Source organism: Bubalus bubalis, chromosome 14 (genome assembly GCF_019923935.1).
Source record: "Bubalus bubalis isolate 160015118507 breed Murrah chromosome 14, NDDB_SH_1, whole genome shotgun sequence".
NCBI classification, from domain to species: Eukaryota; Metazoa; Chordata; class Mammalia; order Artiodactyla; family Bovidae; genus Bubalus; species Bubalus bubalis.
In genome coordinates, this window is record NC_059170.1 from 39836930 (window position 1) to 39861112 (window position 24183).

The 24183-nt window shown below is 38.0% G+C and overlaps 1 long non-coding RNA gene across 1 annotated transcript in view; it reads left to right on the top strand.

The window, feature by feature from the left end:
- LOC123329212 overlaps nucleotides 1-24183 on the top strand; it is a 38728-nt gene that overhangs the window by 7960 nt on the left and 6585 nt on the right. The window contains exon 3 of the long non-coding RNA XR_006544551.2: nucleotides 13553-13590. This is a non-coding gene — a long non-coding RNA (uncharacterized LOC123329212). The remainder of the gene's footprint in view (nucleotides 1-13552; nucleotides 13591-24183) is intronic.

The window sequence follows — 24183 nt, forward strand, 5'->3', positions numbered from 1 at the left end:
ATGTTAGCAATTTGACCTCTGGTTCCTCTACCTTTTCTAAATCCAGCTTGAACATCTGTAAGTTCATGCTTCACGTATTGCTGAAGCCTGGCTTTGAGAATTTTGAGCATTACTTTACTAGCTTGTGAGGTGAGTGTAATTGTGCGGTAGTTTGAGCATTCTTTGGCATTGCCTTTCTTTGGGATTGGAATGAAAACTGACCTTTTCCAGTCCTATGGCCACTGCTGAGTCTTCAATTTGCTGGCATATTGAGTGCAGCACTTTCACAGCATCATCTCTTAGAATTTGAAACAGCTCAACTGAAATTCCATCACCTCCACTAGCTTTGTTTGTAGTGATTCTTCCTAAGGCCCACTTGGCTTCACATTCCATTCTCAAACAATGTGAGATACTTACATACATCCCTCCAGCTGGAGAACATGTATTTCTTTGGTGGTAAATTAAGATAATCCAAATAAAACATTTATTAATATGAAGTGAAGAAAACACAAGGAACTTCAAATAACCAAAACCATGGTGGAAAAGGAGAACTAAGTTGAAGAACGCATTTCTTGATTTCAAACAAACTATAGCAATTAAGAAGGTTGGAGCTAGCAAAAGGATATCCATACACACAAATGGAATGGACTCACAAGTCTATGGATAAATCTTTACATTCATGGTTAATTGCAACAAGGGAGCCAAGACAATTCAATAGGGAAACAAGAGCCTCTCCAGCAAACAGTGCTGGAATAAACAGATATATGCATATAAAATAATGAAATTGGACCCTTGCCTCACACCATATTAAAAAAAATCCTTAAATGAATCAAGGACATAAATGTAAGAGCTGAAACTATAAAATTCTTAAAAGAAAGCACAGATGTTAATTTTTGTGACTTTGAGTTAATCAAGGGTTTCTTAGATACAGCACTAACAGCACAAGCAACAAAAGGAAAATAGATCAATTAGATTTCATAATAACAATGCTTGTGCATCAAAAATACTGTCAAGGAAGCAAAAAGACAACTCACAGAATGGGATGAAATACTAATAAATCTTATAATTTGCAACTATTATAATTTATCAGTAAAAAAGACAAATAACCCAATTTTTTAAATGGACAAAGGGTTTGAAAATACATTTTTAAAAGTCAATATATAAATGACCAATAAACATCTGAAAAAAAAATACTTAGTATTATTATTTGTTGGAGAAATGAAAACCAAAACCACAGTGAGCTACTACTTTACACTCACTGTGCTTAGTTGCTCAGTCATGTCTGGCTCTTTGCGACCCTGTGGTCTGTAACCTGCCAGGCTCCTCTGACCATGGGATTCTCCAGCAGGAATACTGGAGTGGGCTGCCGTGACCTTCTCTAGAGGATCTTCCCAACCCAGGTATTGAACCCACATTTCCTTCATTGTCAGGCATATTCTTTATCACTGAGCCACCAGGGAAGCTTCACAATCAGTCGATAATAAGTAAAAAAGACAGTAACAAATGTTAGCAGGGACATGAAGAAATTGAAACTTCATACATTGCTGATGGGAACGTAAAATGGTCCTGTCATTTTGGAAAGACAGCTTTTCAGTTCTTCAGATAGTTAAACATAGAGTCACCATATGGCCCAGTAGTTCCACCCCTAGGTACATACCCAACAGAACTAAAAACATGTCTACGTGAAAATTTGTACATGAATATTCAAAACAGCATTATTCATTATAGCAAAATAGTACAGTTAAAGTGTCTATCAAGTGATAAATTAATAAAGTAAATGTGAATATTTTATTTAAAAAATAAAGCTAAAAGTGTGCACTTTGAACAGTAACAACAGCAACCATGACACTGTCAATTACCTCTTGCGCACTTATCCAAGTCAGGCATTGCACTAAAAACTCAACATATTTCCAATAGATAATAAACTTTCCTCTGATATACAATGTATCTTCTTATCTGTTGTTTTAACTTATAAAAACCATTTGAATTTTCTATTTTCACTCTTTTGAAATAAATTATTTTCATTCTTTTCTACGCCAAAACTATCAGGATCCTGTATACATATGTGCTGAGTTGCTTCAGTCGTGTCTGACTCTTTGTGACCCTATGGACTCTAGGCCACCAGGCTCCTCTGTCCAGGGGATTGTCCATGCAAGAATACTGGAGTGGGTTGCCATTCCCTTTTCCAGAAGATCTTCCTGACCCAGGGCTGGAGCCCATGGCTCTTACATGCCCTGCATTGGCAGGTGGGTTCTCTACCACTAGTGTCAACCTGGGAAGCCCTAGGATCCTGTATATTCTTATTCAATAGATTTAATGGATTTTTTACATACAGCTTTTAATCCCAAATTATTGTTAGAGGTTTAAGGCTGACTTCTCACCTCCTTTTTTGACCTCTTCATCCTCCTCCTATTTATCAGCTCCCCATTTAAAAATTAACATTCAATATTAATTAATTATATATATAGTAATGATAATATTCTCTGAGTGCAAAACTTTAAGTTCCCATAATTATATCATTTTTCCTCTTTCCCCATTGCATGGTCTTACTTGACAATATGTTTTTGTTTTGTTTAGTGCAAGCAATTGGATTTATTTAGGTGCATATTTATCCTATATTGAATCCCATATTCAATAAATGTGGTTGAGAAACAGTCTCACCTTTTCTTTATAAAAACACATAATTGGATTTATAGTTCATTTTTTATATGAAAATAGATTTCAGGAGAATTAAGTAGCACAGTTTTAAAAATAAAACCACAAAGGTTTTAGAAGAAAATGTGGTATCATTTATCTCTAAATAAAAAGATGGAGTGAAGCACTTTCTCAGCTTGACATTAATACACATGCCATAGACAAAATATATAACTTAAATTATAAAAACATTTTAACTTTAAAATATCACAAAGTTATAAGAGAAACAAAAATTGTAATAAATGAAATATAATTTTTAGGCAAAGAGCTAATGCTCTTATTTAAAATTAATAAAGACAGAAAAGATTAAACCAGTATAAAAATGGGCCATGGAGTTGATCAAGATGTCACAAAAAATCTGTAAAATTTACTTTTACAGAAAATCATGAAATTTACACTGTACATTATGCTTGAAATAATAGAGCAAGACAGTGAAGACTTTCAAGCAATAGAAGAAAGTATGAAGTTTTGTCTACCTTTTTTTTTTTAATCATTCCCTACCACAGCCAGAGACACAGTGGGGTTTGTGGATTCTCCTTGCAGAGTTCATTTCCTCCTACTTCATTTTTACTGCAAAGTCTGAACCAGACCAGGCTATAGAATCCAGTATAGGTTTTATTATTGATGAAAATAATGATCCAGGTTCTGTATCATTTTGTTTGCACTTCAGTTGTCAAAACCCAAAGCATACACACCAATCAGAGTCCAAGGTAAATGGACTCAGCTCTCCAGGGCTTTTCTACCTCCTCAGGATGCACATCCCAAATTATGAGCCTCACAGGAGGAACCTGCAGGCTCAGGGAAGGTGGATCCTGGCTTTGCTCCCCTTTAAATGGAGAGGTCTGGGCAGAGGTCACCTCCAGACCAAAAGGTCTGCTCACTGTAATTGGAAGTGTTCTGTTTTGAGCCATGATGTGTTTCCCTCTGTGATATGAGGCCTTGGGCAGGCTTGGCCCTGACCTGGGCAGCATCCCCTTGCTCCAGGTGTCATCAGTGGTCCTCAGAGATCACAGGGGCCTCAGTGCCTGCCTTCAGGAAGCAGGAACCAGTGTAGCCCATGATGGAGCCTGCCCGGCACCTGCCTTCCAGGAGTGAAAACTTCCAAAGCAGCTCCCTCCACGCCTGTGCACAGAAATGGTCACCTCCCCTTCTAGCCTGGAAGATGGGTTTCTTATCTTCCCCTGACTAGTGGGGGAAATGAAATCTATCACTTGTGAGCCCATAGCAGTATTTTGCTTTAAGTCTTTGCTGGTTGAATAGTGGCTGGTCGGAGCATTAAACCACAGGAAGAAATCCACGTCTCCACCAACAGCCACTGAGTCTCAGCTTCTGGCCTGTATAATAATTCTCTTGTGGACATAACTGCCACTCAAGCTTTCTTTATTACAGTAGCACATTCTGAGCAAAAAATGTTAACACAGGAGCCCACTAGAAATATGGCTTCCATTTAGGATATTTTCTTGTTTGCTTATGATTTGGCAGGCTTGATAATGAATGATTAAAAGAAATCATGACTCTTCTCTGGAAGAAGGGTGGCAATGCTCTCCTAGCCATTTTCTAGATCCTTCCGATTAATGGATGTCTACAGCTTATAGCCACTGGATTTATAAGCGAGAGGCCTGAGTATTAACTATGGATTCCTATTGTTTATTCCTAAATCAATACCCATAAAGCGTTGAAATAGTTTGCACATTTTCTGTCCTTGAATTGACAACAGTGTTCACAGCTCTGTGAAAACATGGTGCTTTTTGACATTTGTAGAAATAGCAATTACCCGTAGTAAGGAACATGGAAAGGCCCCCGTCAGCCTGTCTGACTTGAACCGTGTCCAGTGACATGACCAAAATTGCTTCAGAAACACAGCTACTCAAGTGAATAACTATTTAAGTAATAAACCTGGCGAGGAGAATCCATCTTTGCTGAAACAAGTAGGAGTTAAACCCAAGACCAGCATCATGGCAACAAAATAGAGCACATATTTACCTTTTTTAAAAAAAGTGACAAAACAAACAAAAACAAAGGTTTATAGCATTTTACCTTATTTCCCCATTTTGTCCCTTCCTGAAATATAAAAGTTAAGCTTTTTGGAATAGCGGGGAAACAAATACGATGTGTTTGACTCCCAAAGCCTGGTCTGATCCCTGTGCTAGAGTCTCTATCAATTAATGTAGATGCTCACAGCCCAGAGGTTGGTACCCAAGTGATAAAAAGTACCTGCTCAGGCTCTAAAGTTCAAGTCCTGCCGCTGACTTACAAGGCAATTTGAGCCATTTCACTTACCTGATCTCTAATCTATTCTACTAATCTGTTGAAAGGATTGAACTATTTCCCTCTCATTCATTCTTCTCATCTTAAAAGGGGATTAAAATTCTCAACCTTACAGGTATGCTGCTAAAGACTATTGTTCAACTTGAATAACAGCAAAAAAAATGACAATAAAAGCCATTGCTATACCAGCACCTTGACTGTTTATCACTTTTTAGTCTCTTACAGACCTGGCAGTTTTGAAAACATGCTGTAATTAGATATTTTCAGGGCTTCAGAACATGCTATCAGTACTATGTACCCTAGTTTGTTTACCTTCTGTCGTGTGTGTGTGTGTGTGTGTGTGTGTGTTTCTGTCTGCCTGTCTGTCACTCTCATTCAGCAAATTACATCTGTGGGACTCACACCTGTTTTATCAGTGCCTGAGAGAGGTTCACCAAGAGTGACCTTCCCAATAAATCCTGCAGAGACAGGGCTCCCCCTCTCAGCCTCTTCACTGGGGACCCCAACCTCACAGGGGATCACAGGATTTACCCCTAAGAAGGGGATAAAGTCACTTCCACAGCAGACAGATTCTTAAGCAGTGTTCTGTCAGTAAAGAACAATACAGAAATGAATTGGAGGTAAACAACAAATATCTGACATTTTTCTAAAAGCTAATCGATAGGACTTGCTGGCGGTCCAGTGGTTAAGACTCCAGGGGTCACTAGTTTGATCCTTGGTCAAGGAACTAAGATCCCACATGCCACATGGCATAGTCACAAAGAAAACAAAAACTAAAAGCTAATTGGGTTTATTCCTGACAAAGTTATACCCCCCAGCCTTAAAAAACAAATTTTAATCACAATATTAAAGACATTTAGTAATGAGTAATGACCATCAGGTCTTGGGAGAACTACTATAATCATAGGTCAGGTCTGAAAACCTTGCAAAGGTTTATTGTTACTATTGCTCTAGGTCATAATCAACTTTATATAGTTGGAAATGTAATCCCGCTTTTGACAGGTGGAATAAAGAAGGGATAATGTTTGGGTGATTTGTTCAGGGATGAGTGTAGGTTGAGATGGTGTCAAAGCCACAAATAAACCTAGAGTTGCTCACCTGTGTCCCTGTGCCGTCTAATCAGGCATCACTACCTGTTGAATCTAGAAACACGGGCTGGACCAAACTGAATAATAAGTATAAAACACACACTGGATTTTCTCATAAAGTTTTTTGGTTGTTTCTTGAAATGCTCTATTTTGGATATATTGGGATAAATAAATGTTATCATTGCAATTCATATCACCCATTTATCTTTTTCCCTTTCATTCATGTGGCTAATAGAAAATCTAAGATTAAATATGTGGCTTTCCTTTGCAGTTCGCATTTTTTTTTTTTTTTTTTTTAGTGGAAGGTGCTGTGCTATATGTTTATCTCATGCTCTAAAGACGTTTATCTCATGCTCTAAAGGCATTTATCTCATGCTCTAAAGGCATTTACCTCCTGTTTAACAGACATGCACACACACACACACACACACACACACACACAGAGGCCTCTTCAGAATTAGTCTGCCAAGAGAAAATTATACATTGTTTCTTCTTCAGGCTGAAATGTCAGGTGCCAAATCCCTGCTGTATTTAATTTGTCTACAATTAGAATTGAAATGTTCCTTTTGGTCACAGCCAAAAAGACATCTTTATAATCAGTTACCTCTATTACCATTGTTGCTGCTGCTGCTAAGTTGCCTCAGTCATGTCCGAGTCTGTGCTACCCCATAGACGGCAGCCCGCCGTCCCTGGGATTCTCCAGGCAAGAACACTGGAGTGGGTTGCCATTTCCTTCTCGAATGCATGAAAGTGAAAAGTGAAAGTGAAGTCGCTCAGTCGTGTCTGACTCTTAGCAACCCCATGGACTGCAGCCTACCAGGCTCCTCCGTCCATGGGATTTTCTAGGCAAGAGTACTGGAGTGGGGTGCCGGCACTCCAGTGTTCTTACCTGGAGAATCCCAGGGACGGGGGACCCTGGTGAGCTGCTATCTCTGGGGTCACAGAGTGGGACACGACTGAAGTGACTTAGCAGCAGCAGCAGCATGAAATTAAGATTTACCATCTTCAACTCTTTCCCCTTTGAATGAAACAAATACAATGAATAAATCAAATAATCCCCAAAATTTACATTTAACCAAAGTCCAAGCCTACTGTTTTTCCCCATTATTGAATTGATGCCTTTAGTGACAGTATCAGGAAGGATAAGACAATAGTTTAGGTTCGAGATTTCACCTTTTTTATTGATGGAAGCACGTACTAGCTTTATGTGAATTGATAAAACATACCAAAAGGCATTTGAACTGCCTTCACCTCTGATAATCAAGTAACTGGAATATTTGAGTTACTACCCAATTATACATAAGAATTTAAATTTGAATTTCTGATGCTCACAGAAAACATTTTCTCTCTGTCTTCATGTCACCAGCATTCTGAGAGTTGAGCTGGTAACTGGCTGAGTACACTGCCTGGTTTAATAATAGCTGGATTTGTCAAAGAAGACGGTTGGTTCAGTCTCGCAAACTGATGAAGTTGATTTAATTTAGCTCCCTAAATTGCCTCATATTGTCAATTTCAGTATGCATGTGTAAAGGCTTCCTTTCTAGTGAATTTTTTTGTAGAAGTCATTGTTGCCATTGGATTTGGGGGTATTTTCTCTTCATTTTTCATTCTCAAAGTTTCTGAGTTTATGCTCACTTAAAATTACATGATTAATGACACTGTTAGCTCCATGATAAACTTTGAAAAGAATAAGCAGAAACCACTTAACTAAAACTTATAAGACTTTTTTTTGGTTAATTAACAGTGACATATTAAGGTCATAAGCTCCCCAGTTGCAAAATCACCCTTTATTTCTATCTGGCTTAAAATTCATTGTACCACTTTCATTTATTATTAAGGAAATTAAACACACACACATATACATATATTTTTTTCTTTTCTTGAGAACTGATAATTTGGAATTTATGTCTACTAAGTTAAAAATGTACTTAGTCATTCAGATCAGATCAGATCAGTTGCTCAGTTGTGTCCAACTCTTTGCGACTCCATGAATTGCAGCACGCCAGGCCTCCCTGTCCATAGTCATTACAACAATAAAATTTTAAAGTCACAATGTTCCCTTTCTTCATAAAAATGCAATTCCTGGCACTTCCCCAGTGGTCCAGTGGTTAAGACTCTGCCTTAAATGCAGGGGACACAGGTTTGATCTCTGGTCTGGGGCTAAAATCCCACATGGTGTGGGGCAACTAAGACACAGCCAAAAACAAATAAAAAATATAATTCCACATCATATCAAAAGACATATTTTATATGTTATTGACAATTGCAATTAGTTTTCTATTGTTCTAAATCCCCAGAATCTTGACAAAAATGCTGGAGGAGGTGGAGGCAAGGGGCATATATTTTTTTAAATTTTTATTCAGGTTTAGTTGATTTACAAAGTTGTGCTAGTTTCAAGTGTACAGCAAAGTGATTCAGACATATATAATATATATTTTTTCAGATTACTTTCCATGATAGGTTATTACAAAATATTGAGTAGAGTAGTTCCCTGTGCTATACAGTAGGTACTTGTTGGTTATTTTATATATAGTGATGTGTATATGTTAAGAGACATATTCCAATCAACCACATGTTCTTTCCCTATGAATTTGGTGAGAATGAAAAATTGAGCAAAAATAATTCTAAGGAAGTACTGTACTGTCCTGTAAAGTCAACAGAAATAGCCTGGACACGTGCATTCCTTTACCTGTATTGTGTGATTCTGTTACCCTCATTGATTCGGTGCAGGAGATGATTTGGGAATATTGAGGAGGAGCGAAGTCTGACACATGTGCTTTCTGGTTGAGGCAAGAATGCATAGTATACATTAAATGTTCTGCAGGACCCTCAGCAAATACACAAGGCTAATCACAGACCCTCAGATTACGGAGAGAGTGCACTCTAGCGATGTTGCATCTAATTTCTGTTTTTTACCAATATTCAACAAAGATACATTTTTGCTATTGGTTTTGATCCTGCTTGTATCCATGAATTATCCAAAAGGTAGACAACTTAGATTCCTGCTACCTGCAACCCTTGTCATTTTCAGTGATTTTTTCCACATAAACATTTTCTCACTTAGGACAGTTGACTCAAAACAAATGCGATTACAATCTGATGCAAGCACACTTTTAATGACTAATTATGTATCTGTTATTTGCTTGATGCATTCAGCAGACGCAGACTGTGCCAGATAGCTGCTGGTTCAGAAGCAGAAGGACCTCTGAGGCCGACATGTAGAATTCGCATAATGTGCCGATTCATTAAACTAACTGATGCATTTGTTTTTATTTTATTTTCATTTTTAATTGGAGAATAATTGCTTTTACAAGGTTGTGTTAGTTTCTGCTGTATGACAACATGAATCAGCCATAAGTATACATATATCCCCTTCCCCTTGAACCTCCCTCCCACCCCTGCTCCATCCCACCCTTCTAGGTGGTCACAGGGCACTGAGCTGAGCTCCCTGTGCTATAAGGAACTTCGCGTTGGCTATCTGTGTTACGCATGGCAGTGTATATATATATATGAGTGCTACTCTCTCAGCTTGTCCCACCTTCTCCTTTCCCTGCTGTGTTTACAAGTCTGTTCTCTGCTTCTGTGTCTCTATTCCAGCCCTGCAAATAGGTTCATCGGTCCCCTTTTCCAAGATTCCATATATATTCATTAATATATGGTATTTGTTTTTCTCTTTCTAAATGGACTAATATATTCTTTTCCCTTCTTTCACACTTATTAAAAAAAAAAGTCATATTGAGTAGCATGTATTTGAATCAAACATATGGTTTATCTAATAAGTGTGTTCTTTCAGTGTAGCATAATATTACAAACTGAGGTTCCCTAGTGGCTCAATGGTAAAGAATCCACCTACCAATGCAAGAGACCAGGGTTCGATCCCTGGATTGGGAAGATCCCCTGGCAAAGGAAATGGCAACCCACTCCAGTATTCTTTCCTGGGAAATCCCATGGACAGAGGAGCCTGGAGAACTACATTCCATGGAGTCACAAAAGAGTTAGGCACGACTTAGTGACTACCCAACAACAATATTGCAAACTAAAGTTCACTATATTGTTTACAAAATTCTAATTCCATATAGAGCTTTCCAAATGTATTCAGAGAAAAATCACATTTTCCTACCTAAACTATTAGGAAAATTTAGGACGAGGAAAGTGATGTGTCATATTTTTACCTCATGCATGAAAACTTTGACCACTGCATGGATTCAAGTTTAATTATGTCTGTTCCAAATAAAAGCAAGAAAACAAGTATTCAAACTCAAATTCAACAAGTTGAAATTTATTCAGCTGTCAAATTGTAAATTATCTTTCCAGTGGTCCTTATCTTTAAAGAAATTGTAGCTATATTGATCATTGCAATGCTTATCTTTTAAAGAAAATTGTTTTTCTTCATTATCCCATCAAAGGTTTGCAAAATATTCTAAATAAATCTTCATGTAGTAGTTTTCCGCTTTACCCTCTCCACCAGCCTAGCTTTTGAAATGTTAAATTCATGAGTAATTAGAAGAAAACTAAAATCTTTTTTATTTGTTTATATTTAAATCATCCAAAGATATTTTTATGAGAGCTGTTTGATGTTCAGACAACCTCATAAACCCCTAATAGATGTTTTTTTTCTTTGAAGAAAGAAGCTGGCTTCTGCCAAGCACAAACAAAATTCAAAACCCAAAAGCTTTTAAGTTCAGTTGGCAACTCATAACAATATAATGGCTATTCTTTGACAATCTATGTACTTACCCTTAATATAGAAATGACTCTGGGATTTGGGGGTATTTTCTTTCAAATGGAGAAATGTGTCTTTTCTAATTAATTACCAGAAATGTATGAAGTCTAGAAAAGGAAAATAGAAATAGGAATCTGGGGTGTTTTTCAAACATTAAAGAACAAAATCTATTTCATTCTGCTAAATATCTAGTTCTGCTTCATTTTCACTCCCTCTGTTTCTGCACATTCTGTGTCTCCCAGACTACTACAAACCCAGAAGGACAGAGGCATGCCCAAGTATGGACCTAAAAAAAATCTTCCTTCTATCCCAATCTTAGTTTTGTTTTAACACGATCTAATGGGAAACATGCCAGACCAAGATATCAGTGGAATCCTAACTCTAGCTATTTTACATTAATCAATCTTCAGTCATTTTCACTTGTTCGTATACTTTTAAGGCCAAATTTATATACTGTAAAATTCACCCTTTTAGGCATTAAATTCTGTGGATTTTGCAGTCAACACCACTGTCAAATGTAAGATTATTTTTATTGCCCAAAACAGAAACTACATGCCCACTGGCAGTTAGTCAAGCCCTGTTCACCTCCCTTCCCAGTAGCTGGAAGTCAGCAGTATACTTTCTACCTTCATAGATTTGCCTGCTCTGGATATTTCATAAAAATGGAATAAAACAATGTATAGCTATCAGTGTTTGACTGTGTTCACTTAGCATAAAATTTTCAAGGTCCGTCCATGTTGTCCCATGTATGAGTACTTCATTCCTTTTTATAGCTGCATAATATTTCATCATATTGACACACCATTTTCTGACTTTCCATTCACTCTCTGATAAATGCTAGTGTTGTTTTTACTCTTTGGTGATTAAGCATAATGCAATTCACATGCATTATTAGCTTTTGTGTGGGCTTATAGTTTCAATTCTATGGATTAAGTCATATAACAACTCTTTAATATTTTATTAAACAGCCAAAATGTTTTCCAATATAGTTACTATTCCAAGGTTTTAATGCACTGTAACAATTTTATATCCTTCTAAATACTGATGCCAAATTTTGTTCATATATTTTATAAGCAAAGTTATCATACTAAATTCTTCAAAGCCTTTCTTCCACCTTCTAAAATGTCACTGATGTTAGGAATTTTTAAAAGTGAGAGTCTTTTGAATTAGATCAGATTGTAAAAATTGCTTTTATTTTCTAAGACAGTAGTCAGGGAAGTGAATTTCAGTGAAGATGGTAACTATGTCATTAGTATTTATTGTCTCTCAAATACTGTAAATTTTTATACTCAACAAACAATTTCTACAGCAATATACACGCTTTTACAAAAGTATCTTCTTGGCAACAATTCCAAAGTGAATTATTTCACTATAATCATTCATTCAGGATAAACCAATAAAAAATTTAGCCCATTTTCCATAATGAGCACAATTCATGAAGACCATAAAAAAGTACATGTCAAGAAATTAGCATTGTGTCATTGACACCAATGTGAAATAGCATATAACTAATGAAACAAGTGACATGAAACTAATGAAATATCAAGGAGAATTAATATGATGCCCTTCCTATTTCTAAAAGCATTTAGGGAAAAAAGGCCCCAACTCTAATGGATCGTACAGGGTGATTATCTTCAGCCTGTAATTCTTAAACAATCATTGATCATATGCAAGAGATTTGCTAAAAGCCTTACCTTCACTGAAGTTAGGAACCTCTCTGCCTGCAATGACTTTGAAATAGATGACATGTCAGCTGCCAGTTCTGCTAATTTCAGAGCAGAAATCAACCAACGTGCATTATTGTCAATTTTTCAGTCTTTGTTCTGATTTCTGATTTAATGAGAACCATTAAGACTCTGCCTCTGTCTCTCTCTTTTTTTCTCTCTCTCTCCACCAATCATCTTTCTGTCCATCTCTCTTTGTCTATCTATCCTTCAACCTATCTATCTCTATCTTTCCCTCTTTCTTTCTCCATAACATACCATTATGAAATCAATGTATTAATCCCTCAAAAGAAATTGCCATTCCTGATAATTTTATACCTGTTCTTTTATAAAAACTATTTTCACATCATTATTCTGTAAGAATGACTACATTGAATCAGTGAGTTTATAGGTTGGAAAAAAAGCAAATATGCTTTGAAATAGAATATGCTTTAGGATATTTTGGTGGCTCAGATAGTAAAGAATCTGTCTGCAATGCGAGAGACCCAAGTTTGATCCCTGATCGGTAAGATCCCCTGGAGAAGGAAATGGCAACCTACCTTACTATTCTTGTCTGGAGGAGTCCATGTACAGTGGAGCCTGGTGGGCTACAGTTGATGAGGTCGCAAAGAGTCAGACACAACTGAGCAACTAACACACACACACACACACACACACACACGTGCTTTAGGAATCAAACTAGTCTTTTAAAAACGCAAGAAGTCTTTGGGTCCTTATTTATATGAAGACCAACTGATTTTCTTGCTTGTATATTTTTTAATAAAAAGTTGACTTCTCTGGTGACTCCGACTGTAAAGAATTTGCCTGCAACCTGGGAGACCCAGATTCAATCCCTGGGTCAGGAAGATCCCATGGAGAAGGAAACGGCTACCAATTTACATCACTTTTATTACAATCATGAACTTTTCTAACTAAAACAGTTTTATTTATCCTCATGTAGGAAAGTGTCTATCTCTTATCTACCCATTGATTTTAACTTTTCTTTTTTCATGTTTTATATATATTGCTTTTATGTCTGAAAATGATGTTTGTGACCAATCTGCCAAATATAAATTGAGTTCATTTCCTCTTTTCAGCTCCTGTATCACTTCTGGCTTCTCTACTTCTACATCAGGTAGGTTCCAACAGGAACCAATAACCAAGATTATGAAGCAGTAATTGATTGATTAGGAGCCGTGCATTCTAGAAATATCTAACAGCATATTTCTAAACAGGGTGACAATATACAGCCTTGACATACTCCTTTCCCAATTTTGAACCAATCTGTTTAGCCTTGGCATAAAAGGTTTGAAGCATTTATTTAACATTTCACTTATTATATAATAATTAATAAGTGATCTTCAATACGAATTAAAATCACTAATATTGCTATATACTAAGGGTATGAAAATGATGCCATAGCAGTGTTCCATGAAAGCAGTTACTGGAAGAACTTGCATACTGCATGTCATTGCTGACCAGCTAATGTTGGCTATAATAGAACTTGGACTCAAATGTCACACTTATTCAATGCTAAACCATCAGCAGTTCTCTCTCCATTCACTGCTCATAATAATACTAATAAACTAGCAATCTCAGGAGAATACAAGGAGGCTATTGACACTGTTCTGATGCTGGAAAATTAGTGTCAATTAGTGTCAAAATAAGGGCACGTGAAATGATTGGTTGACCTGGGGCAAGGATTTGATGAGTTTATGTTTAGGTGACTGTTGTCCTTACCATACATGGAAATGTTTCTTTACAGACACTTTCCCAATAAACATATATGTAACCCAGACAAAATCAGCCTCAGCCCAACATCACATTCAAAAGAAATCATATTCTAAGACCAATATCCTTGAAAAATCATCTATTTACTGTAGATCTTCCTGAAGTGGTGAATCAGGGGGTGACATAGTCATTCACACATCCAAAATTTCCAAAATTATTCTTCAGACATCTCTCACTCTCCCCCACGTTTCACAGTTAAGTGTGAAATTTAACAGCAGCTGTTAAATTTTCTTCCCCTACTTCTGGTTTCTTTGCTTTAAAAATGCTTATGTTTTCTTGTTCTTTCTTGACACCCCTGCCCCCACACCACTCACAAAGGGCTCCTGCTCTGACAAGTGACACCTTATCTCACTAGTGTCTGGGAACTGTCTAATTTTCTTACTTAGATGAATTTTCTCATGGGCACATCTGTGCTGGAAATTTTTGCACCGAAAAAAGACAATGTTACTTGTGATCATTGGGACTATTCTGTCAATTCTGTGCCCTTTTCTTTTCCATTTCCTATAACCTGGGCACTAAGCTAGGGAATGACTGACCTGAGTCAACATTTCTTTGCGTGCTCCTGGAGGTTGCTATTCTGCAACTGTTCTGGGAGCAAACACCTTCTCCAACTCCCAATCTCCTAGGCTTTTCTTCCTGTGCCTTTTACTGGCTTACTCTAACACCAAGACGTAACTTGTTTTGTCCTCTTTTCTGATTGCTGCACAGCTCTTCCTGTAAATCAAACTTTTCCAAGGCCTTTGAACAAGCAGACAATACCTAAGACAAGAGAAAAGCCCAGTCGCCAGGGGTCCCAATAGGTACTGCAGAAGCAAGGGAAAGCCTGTCACCCACTTCCCTCCTCTGTCCAGAAAAAAAAAAAAAAAACATGATTTTTTTAAAGCAATTGGATGGCTATGACTTTTGTATTAAAAACTTATTTCCTGATTGTGACTTCACAAAATAATTTGGTAGATGTGATCAATGTAGGGGGGTAATATAAAGCATGTTTCATTTTTTGATGTGGATCTGGTTCTTGACTATGCATTCTCCTCAAAAAAGGCAATTATCATCTCATGGCAGTCTACACAATTTCTTTCTTCCTTGGATGACATTTTAAGAATTATAAAACATATGGTGAAATAGCTGTGCCAAACACTCCCATCTTGTATGATTGTCAGCAAATAACCTAATTCGACTCATGATCCTTCTAAAGGGTGTTCCTATTCTAAACGAATAGAATGAGATTTATTCATTCAGAACTTAATCACCAAGTTATTAAAGTTTGTTAAAATGTATTATTATTGAACCAAAATTAGCACATTTCTGGAATTTTAGAGGATTTCAATGAACTGGTCTACTGGAAAATCTGGCTACTTCACCAGTTGGGAGAGAATTCAGTGTTTCTTTGTCAAGAGCATGGAGGAATACCTACAGATGCATCTGCAGGATATCAACAGAAAATACACTGTGCTTGTGTTTGTATCAATAATGTCTTGAGTGAGAGTTTGAAATGATGGCTCTCTTTTTGAGCTAAATAACGTACATTCATCATTTTCAAGTTAATTGTTGTGACTTGGTTAATCCGTATTGTGGGGTGTCATCTTGCATTTTTTCATCATGTTTTATCAGTTTTAATTAACTGCCCGATTAACGTGCACATGTAAGGCAAAAATTATTCATCCTCCTTATCTTGTTATAAAAAAACATTTTAGCATTATCTATCCAAAATGTCTTTGACTTGATATTTTCTTGTGCTTCACTGATGTCTTTTTCTAGGAAAAATTAGAGAATCTGGATTTTGCAATATGGAAAGTTTTGCTCCTTGTTAGTGGGCTGCCATTCAGAAAGTGTGAAATCACTGTTTTTGAAAGTGGTCGATTAATAGCATTAAGAGATAAGGCATATTACAATTTTTTTCAAGAGTTTGAGCTTGCATCAGTTCAAATTGTGCAGCACCAAACCGAAGGTGTTTAGGAGAACTCCATAGGAAAGACCTGGGGGGAGGTTTTTATACAGAAGATACTGAAGCAAAGCAAAATAATTATTGTAGCTTAAGCTGTTGCCTTATTTGGAAAAGCTTAGTTGGAACTTGTGACTGGTTGTGTAATAGGGAGGAACAAGTCTGACTCCATATTGGATCTGTTTCTTTTACTTAAAGCTTTGTACTTTATTGTTTTTGTTACAAGTTAAGAATGTTGCCTATAGCTTGAAATATACAGGGTAGCCCATTCTCAAGGCTCTGACCTTTAAAGGTATAAGAGCTTTCCATGCATACATATATAAAAAGTTACAGAAGGGAGACTCACTTGTTTTGGAGGTTTATAGGAATATTGTGATCATACCTCCCTGGATGGTTGTAAAAACAAAGGATTCCTGCACCAGCAACCAACCACACCCCCTCTCCTTTTAGTATAAAAGAAGCTTATATTGTAGCACAGGTGAGCTGGTTCTCTGGGACACCAGGCCATCATCTTCTCAGGAGGCTTTCTGAATATAGTCACTATTCCTTGCCCCAGTATAGTCACTATTCTCTTGACTTACTGACCTGTTGTGTGGCAAGCAGTACAAGCTTGCACTCGGTAACAGTTGTCCGTAGGTTTCACTAGGGATGGTGGTGGCGATAGAGTAATAAAAATAACAATGTTGTTGTTGTTTAGTCACTAAGTCATGTCCAACTCTTTTGCAACCCCATGGACTGTAGCATGCCAGGCTCCTATGACCATGGGATTCCCCAGGCAAGAATATTGAAGTGAGTTGCCATTTCCTTTTCCAGGGGATCTTTCCAACCCAGGGATCAAACCCTCATATGCTACACTGCAAGTGAATTCTTTACCACTGAGCCACTAGGGAAACCCAAAAATAACAATAGCATATTCTAAATAAGCTTTCTCACATGCTAATAAATAATGCTCAAAATTCTCCAAACCAGGCTTCAGCAATACATGAACCATGAACTTCCTGATGTTCAAGCTGATTTTAGAAAAGGCAAAGGAACCAGAGATCAAATTGCCAACGTCTGCTGGATCATGGAAAAAGCATGAGAGTTCCAGAAAAACATCTATCTCTGCTTTATTGACTATGCCAAAGCCTTTGACTGTGTGGATCACAATCAACTGTGGAAAATTCTGAAAGAGATGGGAATACCAGACCACCTGACCTGCCTCTTGAGAAACCTGTATGCAGATCAGGAAGCAACAGTTAGAACTGGACATGGAACAACAGACTGGTTCCAAATAGGAAAAGGAGTATGTCAAGGCTGTATATTGTCACCCTGCTTATCTAACTTATATGCAGAGCAATCATGAGAAATGTTGGACTGGAAGAAACAGAAGCTGGAATCAAGATTTCCCAGAGAAATATCAATAACCTCAGATATGCAGATGACACCACCCTTATGGCAGAAAGTGAAGAGGAACTGAAAAGTCTCTTGATGAAAGTGAAAGAGGAGAGTGAAAAAGTTGGCTTAAAGCTCAACATTCAGAAAACGAAGATCATGGCATCTGGTCCCATCACTTCATGGGAAATAGATGGGGAAACAGTGGAAACAGTGTCAGACTTTATTTTTCTGGGCTCCAAAATTCACTGCAGATGGTGATTGCAGCCATGAAATTAAAAGATGCTTACTCCTTGGAAGGAAAGTTATGACCAACCTAGATAGCATGTTAGAAAGCAGAGACATTACTTTGTTAACAAGGATTTGTCTAGTCAAAGCTATAGTTTTTCCAGTGGTCATGTATGAATGTGAGAGTTGGACTGTGAAGAAGGCTGAGCGCCGAAGAATTGATGCTTTTGAACCGTGGTGTTGGAGAAGACTCTTGAGAGTCCCTTGGACTGCAAGGAGATCCAACCAGTCCATCCTGAAGGAGATCAGTCCTGGGTGTTCTTTGGAAGGACTGATGCTAAAGCTGAAACTCCAATATTTTGGCCACCTCATGCGAAGAGTTGACTCATTGGAAAAGACTCTGATGCTGGGAGGGATTAGGGGCAGGAGGAGAAGGGGACGACAGAGGATGAGATGGCTGGATGGCATCACTGACTTGATGGACGTGAGTTTGAGTGAACTCCGGGAGTTGATGATGGACAGGGAGGCCTTGCGTGCTGTGATTCAAGGGGTCACAAAGAGTTGGACACAACTGAGCGACTGAAATGAACTGAACTGAAATAAGCTTTAGAGTACCTCCCAATGACTTTCTTAGCTCCTCTTATTTGCACAGTATAGTTTTCTAGGCAATGAGCTTTACTGTTGGAAATAGTCAAGACTGTGCCCTTCTAATTGGTAAATTGAAGGATGGGTCTTTATTTGTTCTCTCTCTCCTCCTCACTGAATAGGGAACATTGCTACAAAATATTCGTCTTGTAAAATTAACAGAACATTCATTTTGAATTGCATAATTGATTTTTATTTCATCATTTCAGTCTAACATACAATGTTAGTAATTATGTTTGGTAGAAGATTTCCCAAAGGGGGGAAAAAAAGTGAGTCTTAAGCACTGATAAACAAGAAAATACCTCCTAGAAACTTTAATATAAAGCAGGATCACAGGTCACTTGCTTGGAAAATGGAACAGAGTATTCCCTTTTCTTAATCCAACTGGACATTACTACAGCTTCATATTGTACTAGATGAATCAATGGCTGAAATTGCACTTCCCTTGAAGTGTTATACACTTTCTTTTAAAGTGAAGCTGTTGAGTTTGAGAGTTTTGATTGAGTCAGCACATCTGTAATCCAAGCTGAGCTCCTGCTGAATGTGATTCTGGTCTGCCTGCTGATAATATATGGAACAGGAGTACCACAGAGGGCTTTGAAAAAGATGGATAGAAGGAGATAGCGGAAATGCACGTGGTTTTGAGAACTAATGTTGGCTCCAGGTCACTTAAAGGATGTGGCTAGCTCAGAGGAGAGTGCTATGTATGTTTGGGACCATGGTAGCAAAGAGACAGTTAAAGATTTTTACAGATTCCTTATCCAATGGAGCAAATTCTTGAAATTCTGGTGTTGGTATTACACAGTTTTCATTAAATCAGCAGATGTACTGAAAAGACTCTGCTGGCCAGTTCCATCACTTCCTAGCTGAGATCTCCACATTTCTGTTTGTAACCTCTCTGAGCCTCAGCTTTCCTATCTGTGAAATGTAGATAATGTCAGTAAAATATAAAGTTCCTGTGATCGCTATTCTAGATGGATAAATGCACGACTGTGCACGTAGCATCAGGCCTGGCCTTTGGCAATTGTACCTTTAGCTTTAAGTCATTGAGGTTACTCTACAAATGGGCAGCAGGCCATCTTAGCACTAAGACAACTGGACATTTTTAAACTCTGGTTAGGGATCTGTCCAAAGCATCATGCTGTTTCTAACAGCCCATGTCTGAGGTCACTGCAAAGGAGGAGCTTCCTGCACATTTGCTAAAGATGCTCACCTGCTGGGAGTGAGGCGTGGGCTGCAGGAGGCTCAGTGCTGGCCCTGAGCCTGGCGGTGGTGTCTCACTGTCAGAGGACAGTCTTACAGAGAGACACTCCTCATTCTGCGATCATGTTTCCCAGATACTGTGACTTTGGCAACCCACTCCAGTATTCATGCCTGGAAAATCCCATGGACCGAGGAGCCTGGTGGGCTACAATCCATGGGGTCGCAAAGAGTCGGACACGACTGAGCAATTTCTGTGTGTGTTCTGTGTGACTTTAGGGCAGTTTATATTCAACAGACAGCTTCCTCTTCTTCAATGGTTTTGAGTTTATGAACAGTTCCACTTTAATGCTGAATGCCTGGTTAAGGCCTTTTGAACGCTGTGGTATCGAGTTGTTTTAACACCATTTCATGTGAAAAGCAATATAAGAATTGACCCTCATAATTCAAGGGCTTTATCAGATGAATAAACAAATTCTTAGTATATCTGATAAATTAAAATTTTAATTCTTATTCATGTCTCTTTTACAATTTCTTAAGTCTGTAATTAAAAAAAAAAAACTAGCCTTAAGCCATAGAGAACATGTTTTCTGGAAACTTCAAATACATGCTAATTATAAACCTAAAGTGACTGTCTAGGCAAACGTTTGCCTATAATTTGTGCTCTGTCTAATCTTCTTTGTGAAAATGCAAATTAGTAGAAAAGTGGAAGTCCACTCTGTCTTCATTATTTAAACCACCCCCTTCCCATGCACAGTTTACTTCCCAGTGACTACAGACAGAGGCTCAGTAAACAAGTTTCTATTGTTTCGTAAATTGCATTTAAAAATGTAGAAAAAAATGTGGTTTGTAAGTAAATAGAATTTAAGATTTCACTTGCCCCATAGTGGCGCTGCAGGTATCCAGGAATGTCCAATAAACCTAGACACTGAAAATGTGTTTTGTATAATTGTGACAACTGAACAAAAATGTGCTCACAGATAATATGCTTCATGCTATGTCACCATCGTGGTTTATTGTTAAACCTGTTATTTTTCTTCCTCTTTCACTTCCCAACCCATCTCAAATATGCCTTGACTTAAATGATAAATGAAGTTGAGGTAAAGAATATACATTGTTTTAAATTTGAATGTTTTGAGGTGTGTGTGTCTGCTCTGTTCATTTGTAACTTTACTCTGCGACTCCATGGACTATAGCTTACGAGGCTCATCTGGTGGGCTACAGAGATTTTTGAAGGCTCCCTATAGAAGAGAGATCCCCAAAATGGTATTTTTCAGGCAAGTATACTGGAGTGGATTGTCATGCTCTCCTCCAGGGGGTCTTCTTGACCCAGAGATTGAACCTGTGTCTCCTGCATCTCCTGCTATAGCAGGTGGATTCTTTACCACTGTGCCACCTGTTTGTTTGTTTGTTTGTTTGGGGAGAGGCGGGGTAGCAAATATTTTTATTAATAATGGAAGCAATTTCATGAGAATTAATTATTCATATGGGTAAACAGTCTGGTAATGTGATCACCAACTGAAAGAGCAAATCTCAAGTCCCATCACTGGAGGCAGTTCCTACAAAAGGATTTGTCATGCTCATATTGCCTGCTGTCATCTCCAAAGACTTCAGGGCCACCCCCACCTGCCCCCACAGGAGGGACAGTCTGCTGTAAGTACTAGTAAGTCTTAAGTCTTATCTTTCACCTGCAGCTATGTTCCTCTGTATGTGAGATCTGTAAGTGGGCCACAGCAAGTTTGGGGGTTATGGCTTCTAAACTGGAAGATGATGGAAAAGGGAGTTGACATTGACCTGCCCAGTGGTTTGAGTCCCAGACCCCTAAAAATCACACTGTATTTTTGGAAGTAGTTAACGTCGCCAATGCAGACCTATGCAGGATCATGGAAAAAGAAAGAAAACGCCCAAATTGTTTTATAAATCAAGTTAAACACTGATCCAAAAACCTCACAAAAATTGCATTGAAGAAAATCTCATGATAATTACACTTGTGAATATTTATGGGAAATAATCTTACATAAAATGTAAGCAAACAGAATCCAACAGTTCAACAAACGTGATTATAAGCGGTGCTTGTTTTATAAAGCAAAAGTGAAAAACACTCGCCCCTTCTATTCCAGAAAACTCACTCTAATAATAAACTTAATTTAAATAAATTGTTAGATGTTTAATGATTCATTTTTGAACATAGCTAATTATCAGCAATTTAAGAAATAATACTTAGAATCCTTTACTTAGAATGGGGGTATATCAACACACCACTTCCATAGACCCAGCTCAAGCCCTAAAATGCCTCCTTGCACAAAATTTTCCATATTTGTAAATGGGAACTCCATCCTTCCTGTTGCTCAGGTCCAAACCTTTGGATTCTCCTTCAACTCACCCATTATCCAGTACCCAAGCCAAGTTCAAAGCCTACCAGGTGCAACTCCAAGATGTGGCCCCTGCAGATTCATCTCACTCCACCCCATGCTCTCACCTTACTCAAGACACGATAGTCCATGCCTGCACTTCACAAATAATCTTCCTAAGCAATCACACTGCATCTGTTCTTGTCCCCTAGAGTCCATTCTCAGAACAACCCCAGTGGAGTCTGTTGGCATACAAGTGTCTGCCCAAAGCCTTAAAAAGGCTTCCCTTCTCCAGTAGCATAAACACCAAGCCCTTCAGTGACTGAAGTCTGAGTCCCACCTGCCCATGTTACCCTCCTGACCTCCTTCCACCTCATCCGGCACGCTTCCCCTCTGGGCCTTCTGCCCCAGCCTCTGGCTTCCTTGCTGTTCCCTAGAACACCAACCACATCCTTGTCCCTGCTTCACCTTTGTCCTTTGGTCTCTACTGTATTTCCTGCATCGAGAACAATGCCCTGGGCATACGCTTGATCAATATCCGCTGAAGGGAAGAACTAAAATATGAATAAATGTTCTTACTTTCCTGAGCATTGATCTCTAATTCTTTTCAAACTCTTCAATATAAATGCAAAACACCCCTTAATAAGGTCAAACACATTAGACGATCTACTATATTTTCCCTCCTGGGAGGGAATGAAGATAAAAACAAATGCAAAAACTCCTGAGTTTACCAAGAAGTCCCTTTTTCTTTATCACTATTTTGACTTCAAAAGATTTTATTATTTTATAGAGAAGAATAAAAAATAAATGATGGCAAATATAAACAGCATTCAGAAAGATTTTCTTCCCATTTGTGTAGTTCTGTAAGAGTGGATTCACAGTTTGGTCATCTTACCTCAAACAGAGACAATCTTCCATTTTGCTTTCAGTCTTCAATTGCTCTGTACATTATATTGGGAACAAACAGTTCCAGGAAATAAAAATATTATTCTCCTTTTTATATCACATAACAGTTTCTAGGGGTTTTTTTTGCTTGCTCATTTTGCACATTACATTTAGAAAATATGTTATGTTCTTTGCAAGGTTTTTAGTTAGGTTTTCCATTAAGGATACTGTGGCTCAGATGGTGAAGAATCCGCCTGCAATGCAGGAGACCCAGTTTTGATTCCTGGGTCAGGAAGATCCCCTAGAGGAGGGCATCGCACCCTACTCCAGTATTCTTGCCTGAAAAATTCCATGGACAGAGGACCTTGGCAAGCTACAGTCCATAGGGTCACAAAGAGTCAGACACGACTGAAGCAACCTAGCATGCACACAATCCTGGTAATTTACTCACACTCTCTAGACCTCCATTTTACATCACTTTACATAGTGAAAAGATTTGAACTATGCTAGTCTAAATTTGTTTCTATGCACAGAAGTCATAGGTTCTGTATCATTCAATTTCTAAAACAACTCATAAAGTTAACACAACAAATTTTCTTTGGTATCTATTTAAACAATAACTATCTGAGTTTGAATATTAAGGGCCACAAGGTCATGGGAAAGGCTATATTTAGAATTCAGTTCTTCTAGGAAACCAACTCTATTAGAAAACAAAAATAATCAAATTAACAATAATAACAAACATGAGAAGAGCATTTTCTTTTTCACATCTTTCACATTTAAACACTTGGATTACTTGTTCCAAGACAATTATGTTCAAATGTAGGAAATACCGCATAACAGAAAATTATGAGAAGATTACTTAGAATTACACTGGGCGACAGAGGATGAGATGTTTGGATGACATCATTGACTCAATGGACATGAGTTTGAGCAAAGTCTGGGAGATAGGGAAGGACAGGGAAGCCTGGTGTGCTGCAGTCCATGGGGTCACAAAGAGTCAGACACAACTTAGTGACTGAACAGCAACATAAACATCAAGTTTATGAATTCTCAACTACTGGATTGATAAGTTATCAGTTGGCCTAGACTGACTACAACCCAGCTACGGAAATCATACAGAAGTCAGCAGCTGGCAGCAACAACAGGTATAACCAGTACTTACCTAAGAATAGAGGTTCAAGCTTCCAGACCCCCAAATCACCACCAGAAATTACAGTTATGCGTGTACCATAATGACCATGTCTGAGTAAACAAATAACACATGGCATCTTATGGAAAATCAACTTTCTCCCTTCAGATCTATACATGA